At 41.6% G+C, this 16,930-nt stretch overlaps 1 long non-coding RNA gene across 1 annotated transcript; it reads left to right on the top strand.

Moving 5' to 3' along the window:
* Positions 1–12,763: 12,763 nt before the first annotated feature.
* On the top strand, positions 12,764–14,680 carry LOC148004352 (uncharacterized). The gene is made up of 2 exons (XR_015628063.1): positions 12,764–13,615; positions 14,454–14,680. It is a non-coding gene; the product is annotated as an uncharacterized LOC148004352 (long non-coding RNA).
* The last annotated feature ends 2,250 nt before the right edge of the window (positions 14,681–16,930 follow it).

Below are 16,930 nucleotides of genomic sequence, written 5' to 3'. Positions count from 1 at the left end.
AGTGCCACCTGCCACTGCCTCCCAAATTCTAGGATTAGAGGTGTGTGTTCCCAAGGAGACAATGATTACCATCCCAATCCTCTAGGACAGTGGTTCTTAACCTTCCTAACGCTGCAACCTTTTTACCACTCCTTATGTCATGTGATCCCCAACCGATAAGTGTTTTCACTGCTATTTAACAACTGTAATTTTGCTACTTCTATGAATTGTAATGTAAATATCTGATATGCAGATGGTCTTAGGGACCCTGCAAAAGGTATGACACACAGGTTGAGAACCACTGCTCTAGGAGGTGGAAAGAAACTGTTAAATGTCCTTGGCATACTTTTTCCTTCATTTGTCCCCAAGCACTACTCCCTCGCCTTCCTGTTTATCTGCTTTGATGGTCCCTTCACCTAGTCTCTTAATTCTGTAGTCAAAACTCAGGACTCAACATATTCAGCAGTCTACTCATTCTAGGAAAACCTAACAGGAACAAAACAGCGGGTCTTCCCCTCCTCACTGAATCTCTCTGTATCTGTGTCCGCCCCAATCTTACCTCCATTTTGTTTTGTTTTGGGTTTTTTTTGTTTTGTTTTTTTTTTGTTGTTGTTCTTTTTTTTCCGGAGCTGGGGACCGAACCAAGGGCCTTGCGCTTCCTAGGCAAGCGCTCTACCACTGAGCTAAACCCCCAGCCCCTCCATTTTGTTTTAAGATTGTGTCCTCTCTTGCAGACAGCTTGAGTAGATTCCCAGCACTCATGTCAGGTGGCTCACAACTGCCTATAACTGCAGCTCCAGGAGATCTGAGATCTGACAACTCTGACTCCACTGCCACCTGCACTTGGCCACCTGCACTCATGTGCATATACCATCACACACACACACACACACACACACACACACACTTACACACTTTTAAGACTTTGAACTGAAGGCTGGAGAGATGGCTCAGAGGTTAAGAGCACTGACTGCTCTTCCAGAGATCCTGAGTTCAATTCCCAGCAACCACATGGTGGCTCACAACCATCTGCAATGGGATCTGATGCCCTCTTCTGGTGTGTCTGAAGACAGCAGTGTACTCACATACATGAAACAAATAAATCTTTAAAAAACAAAACAAAAAAACCAAAACAAAACAAAAAACTTTGAACTGGGCAAGATAGCTCAGTAGGTAAAGTACTTTACAAATTTGAACAATTTATTCAGTTCCCAGAAACCACATAAAGGAGAAAACCCACTCCAGAGTTCTCCTCTGACTTACACAGGCACACATACAGAGAAAAAGACACAGACACACTCACACACACACTGTGGGATTTGCCTTGCCGAACTCTACATTCAAACAATACATTTTTTTAAAAATTTAAAGTCTTTAAACTGTCTGGCATAGTGCATATGTGGTAGTAGGGCCTTTAATCTCCTACTAAGGCAGGAGGATATCAAATCTGAGACCAGTCTAAACAGCTTACCAAGTTCTTTTTTCAAACAAAAAAGTTTGACAAGGGCTAGAGGTAGACTCGGGGGATGGTTCAGAGGATAAAATTGCATGTGTCTGTAATCCCAGTGCTCATAGTTGGGAGACAGTAAAAGAGATGGCAGGCAGAGAGGAGAATCCTGGAAGCTCATAGGCCAGAGTGGGCCAGCTAGCTGGGTGTACCCAGCAGTACAACAAGAGAACAAGGTAGAAAGCAAAGACCAGCATGAGAAATTATACTCTGACCTTCACACAAACGCCATGTAAACTAAACACATGTGCCTATACTCACACATACACACATGTATCATATACACATACATATCACACATGCTCTGACCTCCACACAACCACAGTATGAACCCATACTCACACATACATACATATACCATAAACACATACATGAGACACACGTCTTGTTTTTTTAAGGGCTGGACGGGGCTGGCATACAGCTGTCAGTGGAGTGCCTGACTCCTATTCCAGGAGCTCTCTTTTCCAGGACCCAGGGGTGGTGGTACACGAGTGTAATCCCAGCACCCAGGAGGATGAGGTAGCAAGGTATACGTATACACACACACACACACACACACACACACACACACACACACACACACACGCACGCACGCACGCACACAAGTATTTGTTTTCTTTGAGACAGGGTCTTAGTATAGCCAAGCCTAGGCTGGCCTGGAACTTACTATAGCCCAGGACAATTCTTCCTATCCCAGATGCCTATGTGCTAAGAGTATAGGCATCACCATCTCTACCAAAACCACAACAAAAAGGTAAAGTGGATTTACAAAGACATTCTGTAGACAGAATTCTAAACCAACAACAAAGAAAACATAAAATTTTGTGTAGACTCTCAAAAAGATTTGATAAGTGAATCAAAAACAAGGTTAAATGTACCAGGTAAGAATAGCATAAAGGGGGGCTGGGGATTTAGCTCAGTGGTAGAGCGCTTACCTAGGAAGCGCAAGGCCCTGGGTTCGGTCCCCAGCTCCGGAAAAAAAGAACCAAAAAAAAAAAAGGGGGGGGGGCTGGCGAAATGGCTCAGTGGTTAAGAGCACTGACTGCTCTTCCAGAGGTTCTGAGTTCAATTCCCAGCAACCACAAGGTGGCTCACAACCATCTCTAATGAGATCTGGTACCCTCTTCTGCCTACATGCAGGCAGAAAGTTGTATGATATATACATAATAAATATTTTTTAAAAAGCATAAAGAACAAAACCTGTAACAAAATGTCGTAAAAAAAAAAAAGAACATACAAAAACAGGATAGGATTTAATCAATGATTCTAAAGGAAAAACAAAGGGGAGAAAAATTAGGCATACACAATAAATAAGGAGCCAGATAGAAGATCTTGCTGAACCAAACTTAGGAAACACAAAATAAATGGTTGGGGTTTTTGTTTGGGTTGGGTGTTTAGTTTGTTTTTCTCAGGTCTAATTTAATTCACAAAACAGTAAGCCTGGGAAGTGGCAGAGACTGCAAAGTCCTGGCAAATAAGAGAGACTGGGATGAGCTTGGGTTGCAAACAGGGTGAGGACTACTTAAGAACCAGGAAAGCAGTCTCAATAGCAACTTCAAGGCAATACCTGGTCCCTGTACCCCTCAGCCAGGCAGAATCACAGACTTCTGGCAGCAAGTATGCGCTTGAAGCCCAGAGTTCAGAGGCCAACACACTTTCTTATGGCTGTAGATTAACCACTTGCACTTGTTAGGTAGTAATTTATTAACCAAAGCATCCTTCATATTCACATTTCACAGGCAAATTTGCAAATCACATCAAAAATCAGTTCATAATTTTCTATGCATTGTATTACTACAACTTTCATTTCATTACTTCTTTTACAATGAAATGCACCAGGGCTAAAGACATGTTACTCTAAGGACATGTGGGTAAAATGCATGCCTAGCATGTGTGAGGCGGCTCTGGGATCAATCCCTAGTACAACAAAATAATTAACTATATCCCTTAGACAGTGAAAGCATTATAAGACTATCACATTCTCTTAAAGGATGGTTTTCTCTTTTTTTCAGATAGGGTCTGGCTTTTACCCAGGGTAGCCTTGAACTTGTACTCCAGTAACTCTTCTGCTGCCTCTGTCTCCCACATAGGTGGGACTACAAATGAACATAACCAACACAATATTACTATTGTTGTTATTTTTATTATTATTACTACTGCTACTGCTGCTGCTACTACTACTAAAACAGGATCATTGAGGCAGTGTCTCACTACATAGCTCTGGCTGGTCTGGGACTTCCTATTTATTTAGACTTGCTTTTGTAAAGTTAAACCTGGTACGTCAGGAAGAGGAGACAAAATTAAAGCAATACTTTTAGTGTTATCAAATATGTCTTTTGGTCTTTGGTTTATGTTTTTACTGTCTGATACAATCTAAGGAAAACAAGTAAAATTCCTGTAACAAAACAGAACACAATGGACTAAGTCACATAAGCATGGGTTGCACAACACTATGCTTGAGGAGAACCAAGTCTAAGTAACTTCATGAATACTGAAAGGCAGTACTCTACACACTCACTACTGCCTAAGCTCACTACTCCCTTACTTTTCAATAAATTATTTGTTTTGGGCACTAGAGAAATGGCACAGGGGGTTAAGGGTACCTGCTATTCAACTAGAGGACCCAAATTCAATTCCCAGAACCCACATGGCTGCTCACAATTGTAATTCCAGTTCCAGGGAATGGCCTCTTCTGAGCTCCTTGGACACTGGGCAAACACATGGTGTACATATATACCAGCAAGTAAAACATACACATAGAATAAAATAATTTTTAAAAAAAATATTCGTTTTGTTTTTTAAGCCAGGATTTCTCTGGTTATCTATGCAGACTATGCTCGAGGCTAGCCTTGAACTCAAGAGATCTGCCTACCTCTGCCTCCTGGGTGCTGGGACTTAAGTTATGTGCCACTACCACCTGACTTAAACCATTCTTATAAAAAATATGTATCTATTAATTGTGTAGAGGCATACATTTTTTTTCTTTTTCTTTTTTTTTTTTTTTTCGGAGCTGGGGACCGAACCCAGGGCCTTGCGCTTCCTAGGCAAGCACTCTACCACTGAGCTAAATCCCCAACCCCAAGGCATACACTTTAATCCCGATCCTTTTTCTTTTTTTTCAGAGCTGGGGACCGAACCCAGGGCTTTGCGCTTGCTAGGCAAGTGCTCTACCACTGAGCTAAATCCTCAACCCTAACACTTTAATCCCAAAACTTGGATGCAGAGACAGTCAGGTCATTCTGAGGCCACCTAAATTCCAAGACAGTGAGGGCTATGTAAAATGAGACCGGCCTCAAAAAGAAAATTAAATAAAAATGTAAAACAAAACAAAACAAAACATTACCACCAAACAAGCAAGTAAGCAAAAGTAGAACCTTTACAATAAACGTTGACAATACTTGCACAACCTTATATCCACAAGGAGAAAAAAAATGAACCTCAACCCTAATCTTAACATATAAAATTAATTCAAGATAAATCAAGCACCTAATGTAAAGACTAAAACTATAAACACTAGGTAAAACTGTAAAGTTGTAAGAATTGCACTACATGACTTCCAAGAACTGCTAGGGACTATCCAAGCCGTGGAACACTGTGGGACCTGGTGATCCCAACACAAGAGTAGCAGAGGCAAGTGGATCTCTGTGAGTTCAAGGCCAACCTAGTCTACATAAGTTGAGTTCCAGTCAGTGATACATAGTGAAAAACAAAACAATAAATAAGTAAAAATAACGGAATTGCTGGAAATTGGGTCAACAAGACAATACAGAAAGTAAAAACACTTGCAGAACCAGCTGATAACTTTAATTTCTAGCACAGTGGAATGACAACAGGTTCCTCAACCTTTCACATGGGATTCATGATACACATGCATGTGTATGCATAAACACACATACAATAATAGCTAATAAATCAATCTCAGGGGCTGGAGAGAAGGCTCAGCTATTAGGAGCACTGGCTGCTCTTCTAGAGGACCAATGTGTGCAGGCTCAGAGGCCAGAAGCACCAGATTCCATCAGATCTACAAGTAATTGTAAGCCACTGATACGGGTGTCAGATGTGGTGGTCCAGCCCTTAAATCCCAGCTCCTCCTAAGAGGCAGATCTCTGAGAGTCTAACAAAAGAATGTAAATGAGCATAGCGATGTCTGTTCCAAGTACTGGGAAGATAGAAATAAGATCCTTGGGATTTGCTGGCCATCCAGCCTGGCCTACTTCGTGAATTCCAGGCCAGTTAAAGCCCTACCTCAAAAAGAGTATGAACACGGGGCCAGGGATTTAGCTCAGTGGTAGAGCGCTTACCTAGGAAGCGCAAGGCCCTGGGTTCGGTCCCTAGCTCCGAAAAAAAAAGAACCAAAAAAAAAAAAAAAAAGAGTATGAACATCATCTGCAGAATGAACCCAAGGTTGTTCTCTGGCCTTTTTCAAAGTAGGCACATAAGTGTGCATGCACACACACAGAGTACACACAGTAAATGAAGTTTATAAACAACTCAAATAAACCTATGATGAAAAAAAAACAAAGCACAGGTTATCCTGGGCCAGAATAAGACGTAGTTTAAGTCAATACTGTGTTAAAGAAACAAACTAAAGTTGGCTACGGTTGTACACATTTGAAATTCTAACACTCAGAAGGCTAAGGCAGAAAGATTGTGAATTCAAGGCCAAACTAGGTTAAATAGTGAAATCCTGTCCTCAAAAAATGGAGGTGGAGATGACAAGATAATAATCTGAAAATAATAATCTACTCTCCATTGTCCATTGGCCAAAAACAAGGATGAAATCATTACTTTTTCCTGGTAGCTGATATTAAGTTTGTCAGTAGAGACAATAGAGAGACACTAATGCAAACTCAGAAGCTTTTCATTCTGGTTCCATTATTCAACTCTCACCAGGCCTCCACCATTTAGCCAGCTTCCCTAGAACCCAACCACAGACAGCTGTTTTGACTCCCACGATGCATGGAGTAGAGGCCAGCAGCTTCCTCTAACACCTCACTCAACAACTTCACAGTCTAGTGCTTTTGGTGATACATTTCCTTGTAAATAGAACCTACCCACTAAGTTCTAGAATGCTGATTTCTAAAATCTTCTGCCAACATAAACCCCACAATGATTCTGCTATCTAGCTAGGCAAAGCTACAAGGCTAGGCATCCAACAAGGTATGGCCCCTAGCCTAGAAGTGTCTTCTTCCTTAACCATGTTTAGTAGCCTAGGGACCTGGCCATTCCCATGTGTAGTTTCCTATTCTTTCTATTCTATTCTGACCAATTAAGTCCCTCATTATGCAATCTGTTATACTTAGTAATTTATATATATTCGTAGTTGGTTAGAATTTAGCCTAGCATGTGCAAGACCTTGAGTGGAGTTCAGTACTCACACCAGAAACAAAACAACAACAACAAGGAACACAAAAGTCTCCGATACAGCTGAGTTTAGTGGCACACACCTTTAGTCCCAGCACTCGGGAGGCAGAGGCAGGCAGTTGCTGAATTCAAGACCAGATTGGTCTCCAGAGTGAGTTCCAGGACAGCCAAGACCACAAAAAGAAACCCTGTATTTTTTTGGGGGGGTGTATAGAAAAAAAACCCTAATTTAATATGTAACAAGGTCAGGATCTTGATAGACACTCATGAAATATCTAATTCAACTATGTATTTTATCATTTATCTTTCCAAAGAGGTTAGAAACTTCCTGATGTTCATCTATTCTCTATGCTAATGAACTCCTTTAACATTAGCTGCACCATCTACATTTAATATCAAAAGTCACTAAAACCTAGCCTGTTAAATTTGGATTGTAATTCCAGGTAAGTCAGGAAAACCACAAATTCAAAACCTAGCAGGCAACATAAACAGTAAAGCAGCCTAGACAGTCAGTGAGACCCTGTCTCAACATCAACAGGAAAAGTGGAGAGCAGGAGACGCAGCTCAGCGGTAGAGCCCTTGCAGAGCACACTGGAGGTGCAGGCTCAGTCCCCAGTACTGTGAAGATCTGAGTAACTGACATAAGTGGTAACTTGAACCTCTCTGTATCAGACCAATTCTATAAGGTAGGGAAAGTTGCATCTCCAACTGGTACCACAGGAAAGTGACTTGCTAAGAAAAGTTCCACAGCTAAGAAATACTTAAAACAACTTCTTTTCTTTGCCTGTTGCTGGAAAAGTGTTAAGCAGGGTCATATGGAGAAACACGTGTCATTTGCAGGCAGTCCACACCACAGGTCTTTTGTTCAGTTCCCTGCTACTGCAAAATGATGTGGGAACCCCAAAACCATAGAGAGCTCTTTCTGCGCTTTTCCACATTACAGGGAAGCAAAGCCAGAGGGTATGAGGGAAGGAGTGTCTCAACAAAGTCCCTTCTCTGTGCAGCTTTAGTCATCTAAATACTGAAGGCCAGTCAGGGAGTAGTGACACAAGCCAATGACTTTAGCACTTCCAGGACTTTCAAGGCCAGAAAGTTCAAGGTCGTCCTTAACTACTTACTGAATTCAAGGACAACCTGAGTATGTGAGACCTTATTTAAAAAAGTAAAATAAAATAAGACCTGAAGGCAACAATTATAAAGTCTTCACTCTCTAAGAAATGCTACTAAAGGGCTGGAGAGATGGCTCAGTGGTTAAGAGCACCAACTGCTCATCCAGAGGTCCTGAGTTCAAATCCCAGCAACCACATGGTGGCTCACAACCATCTGTAATGAGATCTGATGCCCTCTTCTGGTGTGTCTGAAGACAGCTACGGAGAGTGTACTTATATATAATAAATACTTTTAAAAAAATGCTACTAAAATTGACTATTTCATCTAAACAAAGAACGGTATCCTAGGAGCCTCACATCACAGCTTGCGTGTGGCCGGGGTGGTAATATAATCCTCAGGGACATTTTTAGTATGTACTCATTATACAAAACGATGGGTTCATTACAACATTTTAACACATGCTATCTATCATTAGCCTCTCTTGTGCCTTTACCCTCTCCTAACTTGTCCCCTTCCTGTGGCTAAATAATCTACCTTCTATTTTCATGTTTTAAATACTTTTTAAAAACATAGATTCTAGGGTTGGGGATTTAGCTCAATGGTAGAGCACTTGCCTAGCAAGCGCAAGGCCCTGGGTTCGGTCCCCAGCTCTGGAAAAAAAAAGACAAAAAAACAAAAAAACAGATTCTGCTACAGAGAAAATATGCAGCATTTGTCTTTCTGAATCTGGTTTATTTCACTTTATATGATGATCTCTGGCTCTATCCATTATGCAAGTTACACAATTCCTCTTCTTTTTGCTTTTTTGGAGACATTGTCTCTCTACATAAAACTCCACGCTGTACATAAACCAGTTTCATTACCCACTCATTTCCTGATGGGTTGCGGGGCTGAGTCCAGACCTCAGCTATGGTGAATGGTGCCTTAACATGGACATGTAGGTTATGCTGGACACTTCTGGGTGCTGTAGGAGTACTACAGCTGGGTCATATGCTAGTTCTAACCTCACTTTTATTTTCTGTTTGTTTTTAGAAACTGGTTTTTTTTTTCTTTTTTAAATCCCTCAGAAAAATCTATCCTACCCATGCCTAAGAAAATCAGCTAAAAATGTTTCCTTAGGCACTAAAAGGCATTAGTAACAACTAAATCTAAGGCTGGGGGTGTAGTTCAGTTGGTAGAGTATTTGTCTGGCATGTATAAAGGTCTAGATTTAACCCCAGCATAACATAAAATTGGACATGGTGGTATAAAACCGAGATCCCAGCACTCAAGGGACAAAACTGGAGGACCAGAAGTCCAAGGCTGTCCTTGACTACACAGAGTCTAAGCTACAAGAAGCCCTACCTCAGAAAACAAAACAAAGGGGCTCAAGGGTTCAGACAGACACTTACTGCCCTTGCAGAGGACCCAGGTTTGGTTCCTAGAACCCACATGGTAGCTTACAATCATCCATGACTGAAGAACTTTTTTACCTGCTCTACTAAAAAGTTATGGGTCTATGCTAGGCATGTGGCACACCTGTAATCCCAGCATTTGGGAGGCAGAAGCAGGCAAATCTCTGCAAGTTCAGGATGAGGCCAGCATGGTCAGGAGAATGAGTTCCAGGATAGCCAGGACTACACAGTGAGACCCAGTCTCAAAACACCCACAAAGTTATACCTCTAACTAATCTTATGTTTGATAAGACAAACTTCCTAAAGAAGAGATGGTTTCATTTTGTCTTTATCCTGTCGATTGCTTTTATCTAGCAGGAACTCAGGACTAGCTAGGTCCAGCAACACTCCTGTAATCTCAGCCATCAATAGACAGAGAAGAACAGCAGGAGCGCTGCAGCCGAGCTCAGCAACATAGAAAGCCCGAGGTTGTACAGCCAACTAGACCTGCACTGTCCCTGCCAAAAAAAGAATAATAACAATTATTCCAGGGATTCCCAACTTCTTTTTAAGCAAAGACTTATTTATTATATGAGTACACTACTGCTGTCTTCAGACACACCAGAAGAGGGCACCAGACCCCATTACAGATGGTTGTGAGCCACCATGTGGATGCTGGAATTTGAACGCAGGACCTCTGGAAGAGCAATCTGTGCTCTTAACTGCTGAGCCATCTCTCCATTTTTTAAATAGTTTATTTTATATTTACTTTATGTGCATTGGTATTTTGCCTGCATGTATATTTGTTTGAGAGCGTGGGGTCCCCTGGAACTGGAGTTACAGACAGTTGTGAGCTGCCATCTGCATGCTGAGAATTGAACCCAGATCCTCTAGAAGTGCAATCAGTGATCTTAACTGCTGAGTCATCTCTCCAACTTCAATGTTTTTTAACTAATTAATTAAAAATAATTTTTTTAAAAAACTCATGGTCCTACATAGTGTATTAGCCTTCATATCCTTAACAAACAGTTCCAGGATGGGCCCATATTTCACTAAGGGCCATGAAATCCCAGTAACACTTGTTCAACAACCCAGCCAAAATAATTACCTAGAAGCTGTTAAGGAGGAACAGGCAAGTTCCTTACACTTAATACATAAAAACAGGAAGCACTGCCACTTATAATGCCCAAATGTTTAAAAATTAGTTTATTTTTTATTTTACTTGCATTGGTGTTTATTAGCCTGCATGTATGTCCATGTAAGAGTGTCAAGTCCCCTGAAACTGAAGTTACAGACAGTTGTGAGCTAGGAATTGAACTTGTGTCCTCTGGAAGAGCAAGTAGTGGTTTATTAACCTCTGAGCCGTCTCTCCAGCCCTGTCCAAACTTTTCTTGTTAAAGATTTATTTATTATGTATTTATTTATTTATTATGTACTTATTATGTATACAGTGTTCTGCTTGCAGGCCAGAAGACACTAAATTACATTACAGATGATTGTGAGCCACCATGTAGCTGCTGGGAATTTAACTCAGGACCTGGACCTCTGGAAGAGCATCCAGAGCTCTTAACCTCTGAGCCATCTCTCCACCCCACCCCACCCACCCCAAGCCCCATCCAGACTTTTAAAATAGAAAAAAAAAAAAAAATCACATCTTTCAATGGATAAAAGGCTAAAAGCGGCACAGAGATTGTGGGATAATTAATGCTTTAAAAAAGCTAACAAGCCATGTAAGTCATGCATTCACACTACTAAGGAATGAAGCCCACCTAAAATAACATACAGGGACTGGGATATAGCTCTTGCTGGTCTAGGCCCCATTGTCAATACTGTAACTGAGAATAATGGCACATACCTGTAATTCTAACGCTGGGGGGGGGGGGGGGAGTGGAGGCAAGAAGATCAGAAGTTCAAGGTCATGTTCAGCTATTGATCAAGTTGAAAACCAGTTCAAGGCAAAATAAATAAAAACTAAAAATAATGATATATATATATATATATATTCATATATATATATATATATATATGACATTCTGGAAAGGCAAAATCATGGGACATTAAAAACAAGATTGCCAAGGGCAGGGGAAAGCTCAACAGGTAGAACCCAGAGGATTTGTTAAGGTTACAAAACCATTCTGTATAGTACTAGAATGAGAAGGTCAAAGCCATACAACACTGCACAGCCAAACCAGACAGGCATACTGGTACATGCCTACAGCCAGAATGCAAGATTCTGAGACAGGAGGATTGCCATGAGTTGAAGGGTAGCCTAGGCTACATAGTGAGTTTCAAGCAAGCTGAGCTACACAGGATGTATCCCTATCTCAAAAATAAACAAACAAAATATTCTGGTTATAAACAAAAATACTAAAAGGAACATTACAATTTACTTTTCTCATTTACTAATAAATATGTATTTTAAATATTTTTTTAAAGATTTATTTATTTATTTTATGTATCTGAGTACACTGCAGCTGTCTTCAGACACACCAGAAGAAGGCAGCAGATCCCATTACAGATGGTTGTGAGCCACCATGTGGTTGCTGGGAATTGAACTCAGGACCTCTGGAAGAGCAGTCAGTGCTCTTAACCACTGAGCCATCTCTCCAGCCCTATTTTAAATATTTTTACTGAACACGCTTTTAACAGAATTACATTATTTTGTGTGTATGTGTGGTGCACACGCTACAGCAGTTATGGAGGTTAAAGGACAACTTGCAAGAGCTGTTCTTTCCTTCTACTATATGATTTCTGGGATGGAACTTGAATCATGAGGCTTGGTGCAAAAGCTTTTACCCAAAGAGCCATCCCAGCCTATAACTATGTTTTAAATAACAGCTTTACTGAGGTGGCCCATGTAGTGTGTATTACTGAGGTGGCCCATATAGTGTGTATTTCACTGGTTCTTAGTACAGTCTAGGAAACATGCAACTGTCACAACTTTAACACATTTACTTATCTCAAAAAGACATAATAAACACGGGCTGGAGAGATGGCTCAGTGGTTAAGAGCACTGACTGCTCTTCCAGAGGTCCTAAGTTCAATTCCCAGCAACCACATAGTGGCCCACAACCATCTGTAATGTGTGTCTGAAGACAGTGTACTCACATAAAATAAGTAAATAAATCTTTAAAAAAAAAAAGAAAGAAATAATAAACACACTCTTGTCAGTCCATATCCCACCACACCTGGAAGCCCTATGAAACCGCAAATCTGGGGTTGGGGATTTAGCCCTGGGTTCGGTCCCCAGCTCCAAAAAAAAGAAAAAAAAAAAAAAAAGAAACCGCAAATCTACTTGCTGTCCCTATAAAATTATCTGTTCTGGATCCTGCTTAGAAACAGAATCATATAAACACAGACCTTTATATCCACACTTCTGAGGCTCAAATGAAATATATGTATTTCTTGTTTATTTGGTTTTTTTTTTTTTAGACACAGTCCATGTTATGTATCTGGCTGTCCTAGAACTCAGTATGTACACCAGGCCAACCTCTCAGACACCCACCTGCCTCTGCCTCCCAAGTGCTGGCATTAAAGGTGTGTCACCAGGCACAGCCTCCTTCCTTTTTGAGTGACATGCACAAATGCATATTTTAATTACCTAGTCATCAGATAATGCTGATGGACATTTTGGGGTTTTCCTCCCGTTATTGTTATTTTAAGATTTTAAATTATGTATAAAGGAGTGTGTAGGAGTCTGCAGAGGCCAGAGGCATCAGAACTAGAGTTACAGACCACAAGCCACCTGACTTGAGTGCTGGGACCCTACCTCAGATCCTCTGGAAGAGCACCACGCTAAAGCTCCTAACTGCTGAGTCATTTCTTCATCCCTCCTTTGTTGTTATGAACACTGATGCTAAACATTTTCAATCAACTAAGGAACTGTCAAAGCCAGGCATGGTGGTACATGTCTCTAAGCCCAGAACTCAGCAGGATTCTAAGTTCAGGGCCAACTGGGCTACACAGCTAGAGGGGAGGGGAGAGGAAGAAGGCAGGGAGAAAAAAAAAGGGCGAGGGTGTCAAACCGTTTCTGAAGTTGCTTTCCATTAGTAGGGTACACAGGGCTCAAATTTTTCCACATGCATACCAGCATAAGTTTTTGGCTTCAGAATATGTTGCTTAATGACTGTTCACTCGATAATCATAATACACCCAATTTTTATCAACTGCAAGGTGCTCTTATTCAACTGACATCAAATTTAGATCTGAAGACTACACAGCTTGGTCAGGTATGATAATGCACACCTTTAATTGTAGGGAAGTAGAAGCAGGAGGAGCAAGAGTTCAAGGCCAGCCTGGGCTACATGAGACCCTATTGGGTGTGTGTGTAGGGGGTGTGGGGGGGGTGAAATGCAAGGCAATGTAGACATTTGCTGCCAAGTCTGATGACAAGATTGAAAAATAAGAACTGACTCCTGTAAGGTGTCCACAAACACACCACAGCATATGCACTCCCCCCCACACACATAAAACAATTAAAATGGAAAAAGTTCCAAGACAGAGAGACAGTCTAGCCTAGCCCCAAGCTCCTAGCCTACTCTCCTTTTCATTAGGCTGGCTGGCTCATTCCTTTTTTCCTTAAAAAAAAAAAAAAAAGACTTATGTGCATGTATGAATAATCTATGAATAAAACTTTTATAAAGGGGTTCAGAAATTCAGAAGCATATATATATGTATATATATGTATATATATGAGTATATATGATATTTCTTAACTGTGGGTGTGTGGTGATGGTGGTGAGGTACCAGCCTTAAATGTAATTTCAAACCATAGCAGCAGATATAAAAATCTTAATCTAGAGAGACAGATCACCAATTAAAAGTGCTTTCTGCTCCACAGAGGATGGGTTTAGATCCCTGCACCCACATTGATGTGGCTCACAAATAACTGTAATTCCAGCCCCAAAGGATTCAATGCCCTTCTGACTTCCATGGACATCTGCACATACATACACATACGTACAAGTCTTTTTTGGAAGGAAGGAAGGAAGGAAGGAAGGAAGGGAGGGAGGGAGGGAGGGAGGGAGGGAGGGAGGGAGGGGGGGGGGAGGGAGGAAGGAGTAAGCAAGCCAGCCAGCCTAAGTCATGCACAGTGGCACAGAGTCAGGAAGCAGAGGCAGGCAGATCTTTGAGTTCAAGGCCAGCCTGGTTTACATAGTAGTGAGTTGCAAGACAGCCAGGAACACACAGCGAGATCTTGTCTCAAAACAAACAAAAACCATCTTAATCTATCATCTTTCATAAAAGAACCAGGGAACAGTGAGATGGTCTGATACCCACATGCACACACACACACACACACACACACACACACACACACACACACACACACACAAAAGTGTAAAAAGTTTGTAAAGAACTAAGATAACTTTGGTTTCCCCAACTGGAACCCAATACTCAAATCCTGCTGAAGCAAAACCAAATATTTACATTTAAAAATGAATGCATGCTGCCAGGCACAGTGGCAGCCTCCTTTAATCCCAGCTAGAGAGCAGAACTCTTAGGAATTTGAACCCAACCTGGTCTGCATAGTGAGTACTAGGCCAGAAAGGGGTACACAATGATAACCCTTTGTGGAGGTGTGTGTGCCAAATGGGAGACCAAGGCAGGAGGATCACTGAGACTACAGCATGGGCTACATGTCATTTCTAGGCCAATCTGGACTGTGAAGTAAACCTAGACTCAAAAAATAAAATAGAAAACTTAAAAACCTACAACAGCAGACATAATGTCACAAAGTACCTACCTGGGTTCTTGCTGTAAGCCCAAACCAAGAGAGCACCATGCAAGGCTTTCCCCAACTCTGCCTAACACTGCTTCTAAAGTGTCAGGCAATTGGGGTTGGAGGTTTAGCTCAGTGGTAGAGCGCTTGCCTAGCAAGTGCAAGGCCCTGGGTTTGGTCCCCAGCTCCGAAAAAAAGAAAAAAAAGAAGAAAGTGTCAGGCTGAGAAGGAGTCCTCAGCAAGGGGAGGGTCCATGAGCACCAGCACCAGTATGCTCACCTAACACATCTTCTAAGAGCCAAAGCTGGCATTAGCCAGGCAGGGAGCAGACCACACAGCCCCTCCTGTGATAGGTGACTTATTTTCAAGCCTTAGACTGGTGCACGGAGGTCAACGTGTGCAGGCTCTTCCTTCAGATGTGGCAAGCAGGGAGATCTATGGTCACCAAGTCCCCATTCCCACTTCACGCTCCAACCCACTTCCCTGTGATTATACTCCATTTCCACCTCAGACAAATTTAGTACATCTTTATAAACATTTACTTTTCATCTATATTCAAGTTAAAAAAAAAAAAAAAGAAAAGCAGGTTTCCCTCTCCAAAGCAGTTATTGTCCCACTAAAATAAACATTTGTGGTGTGGGTGTGGTGACACAGGGATCTCTGAAACTAGAGTTTTTTTTTAAATGAGTATGGGTGTTTTGCCTGAATGTCTGTGTATCAAATGTATGTGGTGCCCACAATGCTAAAAGACACCAGAAGAGGGGGTCAGACCTCTTAGGACTGGAGTTGTATACAGTTCGTTGTTGAGCTGCTGTGTGGTTGCTGGGAACTGAACCTAGGTCCTCTAGAAGAGCAGTCACTGCTCTTAACTGCCAAGCCATCTCTCCAGCCTGAGAAACCAGGGCCTTATTATGCACAGCACAAGAACTCTACCAACACGTTTTCCCCTAAACCATTTCTGTAGGTATGGGGGAGCTGTACACATGCAGAAGTCATTCACTCTAAGTCTTCCACCTTCTCTTGCTGTCATTTGTTGTATGTCTGCATATATGCAGTGTACAGAGTCCAGAAAAGGGCATCAGAATATTACTCCATCACTTTGTTTTCTTCCTTTGAAGCAGAGTTTCATTAAACCGAGAGCTTGGGCTGGCTCAGTGGTTAAGAGCACTGGCTGCTCTTCTAAATCACAAGTTCAATTCCCAGCACCTACATGGTGGCTCACAACCATCTATAATAGGGTCTGATGCCCTCTTCTGGCATGCAAGTATACATACAGACGTAACATTCATACATAAAATACATTAAAAAACAAAAACAAAACTAGAGAGCTCATGGTTTTTCAAGCAGGCACTCAGCAGGCCCCAGTGACCCTCCATATGGGTACAGACTCATCCTCTTCACAAGCACCGTTACTGACCACTGAGCCGGCTCTCTGGCCCCCTTGGTTTTTTTGAGACAGTCTCTCCCACTGGTGCCTAGGGCTTGCATTTATCAACTAGAGTGGCCAACTAATGAGTTACAGAGATCTATCTACCTTCATCTCCCAGCACTGGGATTCAAACCTGTGTCATTACATGAGGATACTTTTTTCTTTTCAAAGGTTTACTTATTTTTTATATGGGCAGTATATATGTATGTCTGTATGTATACATACCATGTATATACTTGGTGCCTGAGAAGACCAGAAGAGGACATCAGAGGCAGGTGTGGTGATACAGACAGATCTCTGAGTTCAATGCCAGCCTGATCTACAGACCAAGTTCCAGAATAGCCAGGTTTACACAGAGAAACCATATTTTCAAAGAACCAAAACAAAACAAACCCAAAAAGGAAGGCATCAGATCTCCTAGAACTGAAGTTACAGATGATTGTGGG

This window comes from Rattus norvegicus, chromosome 8 (genome assembly GCF_021556685.1).
Source record: "Rattus norvegicus strain SHRSP/BbbUtx chromosome 8, alternate assembly SHRSP_T2T, whole genome shotgun sequence".
NCBI lineage: Eukaryota > Metazoa > Chordata > Mammalia > Rodentia > Muridae > Rattus > Rattus norvegicus.
The sequence above is the reverse complement of the archived record's forward strand: the minus strand, read 5'-3'. Positions and strand labels throughout refer to the sequence as shown.